Below are 12,921 nucleotides of genomic sequence, written 5' to 3' on the forward strand. Positions count from 1 at the left end.
CAATGTGCTTTCTGTTGGACTGTTATGAAAGCCTTGTTTGACCAAATGAGTGTCAGCTTTCTCATACCAAGCATGAGGAGATTGCTTCAACCCATGCAAAGCCTTCTTACATCTTCTCACTTTGTCCTCTTGTCCTTTCTTGACAAAACCGCGAGGCTGCGTTTCATAAACTTCCTCAAATATGTCACCATTCAAGAAAGCAGTAACAATGTCTGATTGATGCACATCCCAACCAAAATGAGCTGCCAATGCACATAGAAAACGCACACTAGTCATACGACAAGTGGGAGAAAAAGTATCTTCATAGTCTATGTCTTTTTGTTGTGCATAACCCTTTGCAACAAGTCGAGCCTTATGGCGATCGATCTTACCATCCTGCTTGCGTTTCAACTTGTAAACCCACTTCATACCAATGGCCTTTTTGCAAGGAGGCAAATCACATAAAGTCCATGTGTCATTTTCTATAAGTGCATCATATTGTGATTGCATGGCAGCAATCCAATTTTTTGAATTTTATGCTTCATCAAAAGACAGAGGTTCCTCAACATCATGTAAGCTAGACACAGCCAAAGCATAAAAATCTGATGCATAAGATGCATGGCAAGAGCCTGAATGAGTACGACTAGACAAAGGTGCATCCAATTTACTGTCACGCAATGTATGCACCATCCATTTTGGCATACCTCTAGCTTGCTCATTTTCAGCCCTTTCCTCATCCAGTACATCATGTACATCTGCATCAGTAATAGGCTGATTTGTAACATTTTTGGAAACCCCCATAGGCTTTACATTTTCCTCATTGGAACCTACATTCAAAATTCCACCACTAAAAAGAGGCAGTAAAGTGTCATAAATGTCTTGTGAGATTACATTACTGTCTCTAGTACATGACAGCAAGGGCTGAACAGAACCTTCCACACACACTACATCTTGTGAAACCAAAATACTCTTTGTTTGCGAATGATACAATCTGTAACCTTTGCTTTCAGCACTGTTACCGACAAAAATACATTTGGCAGCCTTATCATCCAATTTTCGGTGTTGTGTTTGTGGCACCAACGCATATTCCAAACATCCAAAAACACGCATGTTCTCAATAGAAGGCTTTCTATCATGCCCTGCTTCATATGGAGTAATAGACTGCAAAGCTTTCGTAGGACCAGGGATTTCATTAACGTAATCACGGTTGGGTGATTACGTAAATAACTCTAGTATTTACACAAAAAAATCACGTGATCACGTTAATTGTTAACGTGACTTTGATGATGACCTTCAAAAACCTATTGAGCCGGTTAGCCCTCCGAGATTTTATAATTTCCCTGCGGGACCCGACGGGCCCGCCAGGTATATGCAGTAGCCCGGCGGGCCCGCCGGGAAATTGAAAAAGTCCGGCGGGCGTAATTATATATAGTAAATAGTGTGCTAACCCCAGTCTTTTAGCTAGGCAAATCCTTGGGGAGTGTATCCGAGTGCCGGGTATTGTCATCTCCTTGTGAATCGACCTAAGGTTACAGAGTCACGGGTTCTTTTTTGGGCTGAACGTGATTCTTAATTCGGTAACCACTTCTAAAAAATTTTAATTCGTTTATCGACGTAAAGCTACGAAACCAAAACAACTGAAAACTTGGGGAATCATGCTCATTGCGAAGAAGCCATTGGTCCAAATGAGGGTTGTAATTGGTTTTAGAAGATGAGCATATGTAAATGACGAGTTGATAGTCAAGGGTCGGATGTCCTCTACTAGTGTACTGGACATATAAAGATCCTTGAAGTCTTATATTTGAGTTGATTTACAATATAAGAGCTATAATCCTTGATTGGGTTAAAATAGCTTTTATATATTGAATTGGTTGCATGGGTGGGCTACAATCCTTCACTGGGTACAAGTAGTCCCCAATTGGGTGATTATATTGAAGATTCATTTGTGTTAGTTCATGCATTAGTTTATACAGAGAGTGCATTATTTATTACGATAGATTATTAGTGCATGGAATGACCAATTATACATTTTATTGCTTTCGTTTTTTTTTTTGTAGCAAATGAAATTAGATGTGTCTTATTGTTTGTAGATCAAAGTGGACATATAAATAATCATTATAATAATAATTCCATAGAGAGATTCATAGCATTGTTATGGTTATTACGCCATATATAGATCACATTGCAATGTGTATGGTTGCTCACAATATAGGTGATCGATATGTGGATTGACTAGTGTGCATTGAAAATCTCATATTGTGCATCATGGTTACTTTCATATTGAATGGTTTTTAAATTATAATATATATTAAAAATAAAAAATTTGTTTTCAGTTTGTAACATCTTGTTCTCTTCAGTTTTAATTTAAAAGCAATGGAGCAAAATGTGGGCACAAGTGGTACAAAGAAGCCAAAGAATAAAAAAGCTCCTGGCAAAGAGTGGGATTATGCTCACAACATATGCGGCCGATATTTGGACTGGCAATGTAAATTTTATCACACAACAAAATCTGGCGGTGCACCATGTATTAGGGATCATTTTCTGGGTAGCGCTAAAAACAATTGTAGAAAATGTGAACATTCTCATGCACCTGTAGTTGCAAAGCGTTTGAGAGAAGAGCTCGCCAAAAAGGTGTTAAGTATGGAGCTTGATTTACCCTTGTAATTTTCTGTGGTAAAAGCGCACATTTGTAAGGCCCCCATTATAAGGAGAAGCCATCGTGCGTGAAGGAAAATCACTCACCGGAAACCAAAATTTTCACAGATAAGAATCAGGGACAACTTTAAAGGCCTCTGGGGCGGAGGCCCCCTAGACTTTTTTTCGCCGGAATATTATGGCCGGACGGCGGCCGGAAAGTGGTCGGAAAACAACCGGTCGGTTGGCCGGTGGTCGGAAGTCAATGGCCGGTGGCCTGTGGCCGGAAGTCAATGGCCGGTGGCCGGTGGCCGAATTCAATGGCCGGTGGCCGAATTCAAAAGCGGACTTGTCTTCTCAAGGGCGGCCACACATGCGTAGATTGGAGGGTCCAATTTGGACTTATTCGCACAAGGGCGGCTACACATGGCTGTCTCTCATTAGAGAGGACACCCCTTTTGGCCTATAAAAGGAGGCCATTTCTACACACATTTCATAGTGTGAAGTTGATGCAACAAGGTGAGTGTGAGGTGGTGAGAGTGAAGTAAGGCGGGAGCTCTATCAAGGTTTTAATCCCTTTGTAAACTACTTCTTCTTTTGAAGTGCTAAAGCCATTGAGTGGCTGCTTTCCCATGGACGTAGCCCACATTGGGTGAACCACGTATATTGTGTGTACTCTCTCTCTCTCTCTCTCTCTCTCTCTACTCTATAATCTCTTGTGTGTGAAATCTATCTCTCTCCATTAAGTAATCTACTCAAAAATCTATTTAGCTACGTCTTATTTTCTAACAAAAGGGTGGCAAGAGACGACAGATATATAGCTCTGTGCCTTCGAATCAAGAGTTCCCAGAGCCAAATATTAACTCTGCAGGTCCTGTAGTGACGCCAACTAACCTTGGAGAACAACCTGCGCAAGGAGAGGAAATTCCAGGCAGTGTTCCTTTTAAATGTCACAATGAAGGTGGACTTTGTCAAATGCGTCAAAAATCATTACATCAAAGCTTTCGAGTGCAGTCTCTAGAAGAAGCACAAACAGCACTCGCCAAAGCAATGTTCTTTACTAGAAATGCTTTGGTCATGGTAGAGAGAAATCATTGGAAGGCTACTTGGAAGAAAATCGGTGAGTTTGGTCCAGGATTTTCAGCTCCTTCTTATCACACGATAAGAAATGTTTTCTTGGACAAATGTTACATCGAAGTCAAAGAGCGTATTGGCAAAATAATACTTGGGAATATTTTTCTTTCAGGATGTACGATTGTGAGTGATGGATGGTCAAATGTTCACAGAAGACCGTTGATCAATGTAATGTTGGTTTGTCCAAGGGAGAAACATTTATAAAAGTGATTGATAGTTCTGGTGCAATTAAAAGTGGCAAATACATTTCTGAGGTCTTAATTGATGTAGTTAAAGAAATTGGTGTTGAACATGTCGTTCAAGTTGTGATGGACAACGCAAATAATTGTAAAAACGCCAATAAATTAATAAAGAAATTCTTTCCACACATTTTTGCCAATGGTTGTAATATGCGCAGCTTGAACTTGGTGCCGAAAGATTGGTACATTAGTGAAGAAACCACATGGTTCGCCAAAATAATTGATACAGCACGTCAGGTTGTGAAATTTATTTTGAAATGACAGAGAGTGCTCAATTTTTATAGGATGCGCATGTCAGTGATGCTGAAACTCGGTTCTGCACACACTTTTATACCTTGGAATCACTTCCCCGTAATAAATGTGATGTGATTGACACATTCAATTGTGCGGCCTTTGATGAATGGCAGCTTGAGCAGAAAGAAACAGTGAAAGATAAAAATACATGTCTATGTGGAAATGTAAACAAGGTTGCTTGGTGGAGGAGTGTAATGGATGCATACCATGTAATGATGCCCGTTATGTTCGCGATCCGTAATCTTGATCAAAGGGTGCCAAACTTGGGCAAAGTGTGGATGACATGGTGGTCAGTCCAACAGAGTCTTGAAAATCCTGAAGAGCTGAAAGAGTCTGTAGTAGAGAAGGAGTGGCGATTACCATTCTCTGGCAAACAGCGGAAAATTTTGGCTAAGTATTTTCATGCAAGGTGGAAGAGCGCTCATATTCCACTTCATAGCGTGGCTTACATGCTCGATCCAGAGTATTGGAATTTAGATATGATGTCCAATACAGACGTGATAGGTGATTTTTATCACGTGGTAAACACGTTCTACTCCAACGTTCAGGACCGAATTGATTGCATCAAAGAAATGAGTGCATTTAGATTAAAAGAAGGTCCTTTTGCGAATGATTTTGTACAGGTAATGGCAAAAGAGTAACCTGCATGGAAGTGGTGGATGATGGATGGTGGAGAGTATTACTCTACCTTACGTCCTCTTGCAATGAAAGTACTCGCACAATGTGCAACAAATTCAAGTTTAGAGAGAAACTGGAGTATGTATAAGTATGTTCACAGCACTATTCACAATAGAGTATTAGCAGACAGAGCAGAGAAAATTAGTGTATATGTATTGCAACAAAAAGATACTGAATCACATCGAAAGTGCTAGCTACGAGGAGGAAATGCCAACATGGTTGTACGATTGTCAAAACGAAAATGAAAAAGATTTCAATGTTGGTGTATCTCAATGCATTGTAGACGAAATAGAAGAGAATTTGATAATAGATGTGGAGGTTGAATTACAAGGAGAACCACAACACTCAGACTTAGAACCAGATAACAACTCAACTGATTCAATATAGCTTGAGAGTAGAATGAGTAAATGTCAAAAACCATTGTAAAAGACCTTGTACTCAAATGTGTTTTGAGTTCTCGATAGTACATAGTTTGTTGTGATATTACATAGTTTTTCGATCTCAATTGTGTTGCCCTGAAGCAGCATCTTGCTCATCAAACAGATCTCTAATTGTGCTAGGGGTATCTGGGCGTGCTTGCTTGAATTTATATTCGTTTGTCATGCCAAACATAATATATATTCCTTGTGGAATATCTTGTGAACATATTACGCATCGACTATTGTTTTGCATCAAATGAATAAGACAAACTAAATGATAATAGTGACCACATGTCAATGTATAGTACCCACTCCATCCATCAAAATTCTTGTAGCAAACTGGAAATTGGGAAGATGAGGATGCATCTGAAGTAGTAGACAAGGGGACCAACTCCGGATGCAAGACAAGGTGGCTAATGTGTGTCCCTTGTATAGGTGTTGGATTCACTTGCTGTGTTAGGGTTTGAACGTCCTGACTTAAGTGGTGAATGCTTTTCTCCATCCGGACTTGTGAGGGTTGCGGTGTCTGGGTGGCTATAGAAAGACGTGTTATTTCTGCATATTTCTCTACCAACTGTGTTGTGTAAATATCCTTCTCTCTCTTTAATTGTAGGTCGGCGCCTTCCATTATCAATGCCAGCTCATCTCGGGTGAAAGTGACACAACTCTCCCTCAAATCATGAGTGGCAACAGTTGTCTCCTTTTGACGGGAAGTCTACTGGTCGTTGTTGCACAAAGTAAACATATAACATTTTGACAAAACATAGCGCACAATCTGCATTGTGCAGGGGATGGCCATAAACCTCCAAATAAATCCTCTCAGCATTATCTTTGATACCATCATGGGTGCACTTCGAAACATTCCACCTTCCTTTCTTGATCTCTTGTCCTCACATGGCCATATTGTCTTGATCATGTCCTTTGTCACTTCTTTATTGATCTCTTTCCACTGCATATGGTTTGGATTGGCCCACTTTGAGAGTCGGCGAGCAGTACGCGTCGCTTGTTGTGCCGACATGCCGTGTGCCAGAGACTTCATGCGCTGAAATGCATTAACAGCCGCTTGTTGTTGATCATCAGGCAATGATTGGGTGCCAATATCTTGTTCTTGATCGGCAATTTTCTCTTAGAGTTGCAGTCAACAGAGTGGCAAATATTCAATATCATTGGGAAATATATATTCTCACTCATTGGGACACTGCACGGAATCCACTAAATCAAACCACTTCAAATGCGACGAATTGAACCACAAGGCAAATTTGAAATATTGAAACTTAAATGACAAATTTGAAATGATTAAAGATAATTGACTCAATTAGGTGAACCACTTCAAACCAGATAATATAGTTCAAAAAGAAGAAGAATACACTTGACAAGACATGTATATCATAGAAATGTTTAAATCGGATAAAATGATGGTGCAAGTTCAACGAGTGGACGTTGCACAGGGTTAGGGTCTGTCTTTAAATTTTCTTTGAAAAATATCCACACGTCAGAAGCATTCCTTCTTTGGTCCCGCTCTTTTAACTTCATCCAACAATCTACTTTAATTCGAATAGCCCTCATAACATCTTCGTCCGGGTGGTGAAAAACTTCGTCTGGAAAATAAAATTTTCTGGTTGCACTCCAAAAATTTACCAGCATGTCGAACAGGTAGCCCAATGCATAAATGTCATTGGCTTTTGTGTATGCATCTGCGCACCGTGGATCGTATAGTTCTGAAGCAATCCACGGTCGCTTAGCCATCTCGACGTTCCCTGCTCTTTGTGCATTCAAAACTGCTTCGTCCGACTGTGGGCTTGGAGACAAATAATTATTTGCTACACGCTTAGCAGGTGTTCTCAACATCATACCCTAATCAATGATACCAACGCAGGGTTTATTGGTGCGACTAAAGTCCAACATTACGTTGAACGAGTGCAGGTCACTGTGCACTATACCGGTCGAGTGGGTAGCCGCAACGCCGTCGATTAAGGCATGACAAATTGCCGGCATCTGCTCGATCACTGCTTTGATCCGCACCGTGTCTATCTCGCTTACAGGCTTGTTTGCTACAGGCAATGACCTCCAACCGTGTTGTAGCTTGTGCATGTGTCGTCTGAACAATCCGTGAGCGAACGGTAAGCGGCACATCATGTTGCCCACGGTACCCCCATTGTAGTATGGGAATATCGTGATCCAAGGAGCTTCTGTAGTAAACCCAATGCAGCTTACAATGGAGGGGTGAAGCGTTTGCATTCCTTGCTCTATCTGAAATCTGTCAAATTTCGCCTCACTCCATCCCTTGTAACATTTTCCCACATATCTAATGTGGTCTGGAAAAAATGAGATGCCTTTGATAGTGTACAATGTGCACACACCGAAGGAACCTGCTCCAATCCTCATACCTTCTACCAAGGCTTCGTGAGGGATGCCGACAAGATGAGCGCACTTTGCATTCAAAGCAGTGCGCATGATTGTGCCGGTGCCGGTGGCATCGGATCGACCTCCCAAAGCTGCTTGCGCATCTTGGGCCATCTTCAATCTCTTGGGTAAAGCTACTTGGTCCTGCGCTTTCACACGCTTCATATTTACCTTCTGTTCTTCCCACAATTTATCCTAGAGCTCTAATTTTGACATATCGCAAGCAGGTGGGATATCTTCCTTTAAGTCTCTGCAACATACTTTCATATTGCCCAACACTGTCCTGACCTTGTGGTGGGGGTCAAATTCTCGTATCCCAGCTGGACTCAACAACTCGTATTGGCCTTCAAGTCGCAACCTGCGCTCTTTGTTCTCCCATATAGCGCTAGTGATGTCTTTGATGTAGACATTGCTTTCACTAATTTGCTGTATGCGATGAGCTGCGCATGATGAGATTGCCAAAATACATTCTTTACGAATGGCACGCACAATACATTTCTTTTGATATGGCGTCATATTTGCACTGGACAATACAAAATCAGCATATCAAATACAAATTCATGGTTGCGAATGACACTACCACTCTCACACTATCTCAGGTAAACTCTTAACCACCACTTGAAGACTTTAACAAATGTTATGGAAATATTGATAAAAATTGAATATAATCTTCACTTAAAATTGCAATCTGTTATACGTGTAAAAAGCAATTTAACAAATGGTTTATAAGAACTTAATTCAGATCAAACAATACATGTTAATGGTCTTTAATATTTCAACATATATTTCAACATATATTGAATTTCTCCATACGCACATACTAATTCAAACAAAGCACACACCGACTTAAAATCTTCAAAAATATTTAAAACATTGGAAGTATACGAATTGGACTAGCAAATTGTGTTTACACACTTTTTTACATAGAATTTATGTAAATGTAGCAATCAAAAAGCGATGATAATTGATGCTCTTTAAAAAGATACAAAAGATATTTTATATGCCAATTGTATGTATTTAGATTTTTTGCAAAGAATTTATGTAAATGAAGCATTAAAACTAGCGATAATGCTTGAGAGTCCTTTAAAAAGATTAAAAACAAATATTAAACATGCAATTTGTGTCCAAATATTTTTTTACATGTAATTCATATAAATAGAACATTTATAATAACGATGATTGATAAATAAAGTATTTTATATAAATGAAACATTTAAAATAGCGATGATTGATGAATAAAGTATTCTATATAAATGGAACATTTAAAATAGCGATGATTGATGAATAAAGTATTCTTTTGAATATGATTAGCTAGTATATAATTTCAAATGGACGGTTGAAAACAAGAAATCAAACAATTCATACATTTTGTATATGAAATACTCTTCACAGCCGCGTTACCGACCAAGTATTTCATATACTTAATACTTAAAAAATTAACTGCACATGCACATACGAATTTTATGACGTTTGTACGGCCGGGTTAACGACCTGAACGCCACATTTATGCAAAAACATATGCTTCTAGCAAACGACACTCTATTAGCTGCGTTACCGATCGAGTGTCGCCTGAATCTAAGGAAAAACAATGCCCTATATACGAACATCATGTACCCGCGTTACCGACCGATGCCCATATGTTTTTTGGAAAAGGGGAAGGGAAGTTGAATTACCATAAGGATACTAGATTCGCCGCGTTACCGACATAGTACCCAGACAATAAGCCAATACTTACCACAAGGACACCATCTTCCCCGCGTCACCGAGGTGATGCCCCCGTGATAAGCATTGTTCCGTAGAACAGCTTACACACACACTCCCATTGTGTGGTAAGGTACCTTATTACTGCCGTGCACTACGACAAAAGGCACGCTACCACACAACGCATACACACACACACACACACACAACACATACCTGGATCGTGTGGTCAAGTACTCTGCTCTACTGCCGCGCACTGCGATGTAGAGCACGCTCCCACACGACCCCCTCTTTCCTCTCTCCTCTCGACGTACCTGCAAAGGTGGCTCTCTCTCTCTCTCTCTCTCTCTCTCTCTCTCTCTCTCTCTCTCTCTCTCTCTCTCTCTCTCTCTCTCTCTCTCTCTCTCTCTCTCTCTCTCTCTCTCTCTCTCTCTCTCAGAAGACGAAAGCACTAATACACCCAGCGGGCCCGATCGGGCCCGCATATATATAACGCTAATAGCCCGCCAGGCTTTTCCGTTTCCCGGGCGGACCCGCAGGGAAAATAATAAACCCCGACGGGAATTTTGTGGGTTTGCAAGTCACCCTAAGCCGGTTTCTGTGTGATCATGTAAATGTGTCAATAAGACCTTGTGATCACACAAAATTTGACGTAATTACATAAATATTAAATCCCTGCGTAGGACACCTGTTCAGTACATAAGTGGCACATATGGCCTCAAGCCAAGAAGAATGTGGAAAAGCTTGACTTTTGACCATACATCGTGCCATTTTCGTAAATGACATGTTTTTCCTCTCACCAACACCATTTTGTTGAGGCGTATAAAGCATTGTACATTGGTGTTTTATTCCACGACTAGCCAAAAATGCATTAAATTCATGAGACATATACTCCCGCCCTAGATCGGAACGGAGGGGTGTTACCATATACATGTGGTAGTGATGTGTGTGAACACACTAGGACCGCCGGGGCATTTTTTCCCTCTTTAGGAGGTTTTTCCCCCGTGCATTGTATATACGCCCATCACTCTAGGGCTATCTATCTTTTCATTGCACACTAAGTAACACACTCTCTATTGTGTGCCTTGAGCTTCCTTCGTCTTCTCCAAGCTGTGTGTGTTTCTCTGCAACCCTAATTCCAACATTTGGTATCAGAGCAGGTCACGTCCTCCCGAGCTTAGTCGCCAGCTGCTCCAGCACACACTTGCTCACTTTCTCTGATTTCAGTGAGCTTTGGCAAGCGTTCGCAGGTTGACAAAACTTTTGGGAAATCTCGAAGAGCTAGGTCTGCTCAGAATTTTGATTTGGGCTCATTTCGGCCTCCGTTTCAACTATAGGCAGTACTGCATAGGCTATTTCGTCATTTTGTGCAGAATTTCTGCCAGTGCCATTTTCTGCATAACAGGTGCCTTATGTTGGGGTTAAGGCCTATGTGCCTTGACCGGTCGCCCAGGTCATGGGCGCCCGCCCACTGTTACCCTATACTTATAGTGAGTATACTGTATAGGGGGAGCTGCCACTTCACAATCTCCCCACCCACATTGTGTTGTGTGTCTCCTTCTCTCTCTCTCACGCTCCGTCTGTGGTGCTCCTCGATCCCCTTCAATTGGTATCAGAGCTATGGTGACCGCGGAGAGCACGACGGCTTTGAGAGCTTCGAGGCAATAGCTCGCTCACTCTCGACGGTAGAGAGATTAAGAAAGCTTGGAAGCTTTGTGAGAATACAATGGGAGCTTGTGAGCTCAGTTGAGAGTGATGTATGCTCTTGTGGAAGCTCAGAAAGAAGTGTGGAAGATTGTGTGTAAGTGAAGGTGCTGCCCTAAAACTATGTGGGCAGCAGCACTGTATTCAGATTCGTTTTTCTCCTTGTAGAATGCATATCTGAGAATTATGTACGCGATACCCATTCGTTTCGACGTGGTCTACAACTTTGCTGAAGAAACTTTTTGCAAATTCCTTACCATTTTGCTGATATTCAGCTTAGACTGACTGTATACAGAAATTCCATATTTTCTGTTGTCGCATTGTGTGCGAGTTTGATGCACTTTTGGAAGCACGGGAGATGCTTGAAGTTGAGTGCATAAATTCTATACTGAAGATGCAATTGCAGCTTGTGTTAAGCTTGTGGTTTGAGGGTTTTTTGGTAGACTTGGGCAACGAAGTACGGAGGCGTTTACACACCACCGAGGCGGTCTCTTGAGAGACACAGTTTTTTGGAGCACACAGGTGGAGCTTCTTTCACTGGTTTTCATAGGATACTTTGGTAGTGATTTTGTGCTTGGATTCATGGTCTTTGCGGATAGTTTGCATATGGTTATGGCGCATGGTTGATGCCCATTATACATGCATTTTGGCGAGCACTTTCAAGTGCCGGTGAGCTCTCTTGAGCATTGTTTTCGCATTGATCAAGTTTCTGGATTGCAAATCTTTTGGCGCTTGCTTATGCGCGGTCACTCCGTTGATGTACGTTGAGTGCGGATTGCCATTGTATGTGAAAATGTGGAGCCATTTTGGCATTTCTACTCATTGGCATTGAGTAGTGTTATGGTTTATGGTAGAGATTGTACTTGAGTTTTTTGCTCAGTTTTCAGGGGAAATTCTGTCGGATTTTTCCCAGATTCTCGCCATAGTTTGTGATCGAGTGTTTACTCTCACTTTGACAGGTTTTGTCAGTTTGGACACAGTTTTGTGTTTTTTGTATCCACTCTTGCAAGAGTGAGGAGTTGTGTATCTTTCTTTGCTTGAGACAGTGGTTTGCTCTTGGGTGGGAGAGTCTTGTGATCTCGAGCATTGTTTGCCATAGTTTTGCAAAGCTTATGCATGTATGTTGAGTGTAGTTTGATGCGCACTGATTGCTCATTGTATTGAGCTTGCAGGACAATGGTTATTTTGTGTTGATAGCCATTGTGCGTCGAAACTCTGGCAAAATTTTCCCAGGAGTTTTATGCGTATCATTTATGTGATCTAGGTAGAGATTGCGGGTTGTACTCAGCATTTGCGTGCGGTGTTCTCTGCAGGTGGGAGATTTGTGCGTGTGTATGCATCAATACCGCACAGTGTGGGCTTGGTGATTAGCTCACATATTGCAGTGTGATACTAGAGCAGGCGAGGCTTGTATTGACATTGCGGGAGCTCTTTTGTGTGTGTATGCATCGATACCGCATAGTGTGGGCTTGGTGATTAGCTCACAGATTGCAGTGTGATACTAGAGCAGGCGAGGCTTGTATTGACATTGCGGGAGCTCTATGTTGGAGTGTGTCTCACAGGTTTTACATTGTGTTTCTGGCCAAATTGGTAGACAGTTTCCAGGTGTTGTTGGTGAGGTGGTTTTGCTTTCTAGTTTGCTACATTGTGCTCATGGCAGAGACAGGTGATCGAGCAGATTGTGACCTCTCACAGATGCGCGTGTTTGATGGGTCAGACTTTGCAGCATGGAGAGA

The 12,921-nt window shown here is 41.4% G+C and overlaps 1 pseudogene; it reads right to left on the reverse strand.

Annotated features, from left to right (window-relative positions):
• Positions 1-6,775: 6,775 nt before the first annotated feature.
• Positions 6,776-7,468, reverse strand: LOC147421004 (uncharacterized; annotated as a pseudogene).
• Between the last annotated feature and the right edge of the window lie 5,453 nt (positions 7,469-12,921).

This window comes from Adiantum capillus-veneris, chromosome 28, assembly GCF_014529385.1.
Source record: "Adiantum capillus-veneris isolate H3 chromosome 28, ASM1452938v2, whole genome shotgun sequence".
Lineage (NCBI taxonomy): Eukaryota > Viridiplantae > Streptophyta > Polypodiopsida > Polypodiales > Pteridaceae > Adiantum > Adiantum capillus-veneris.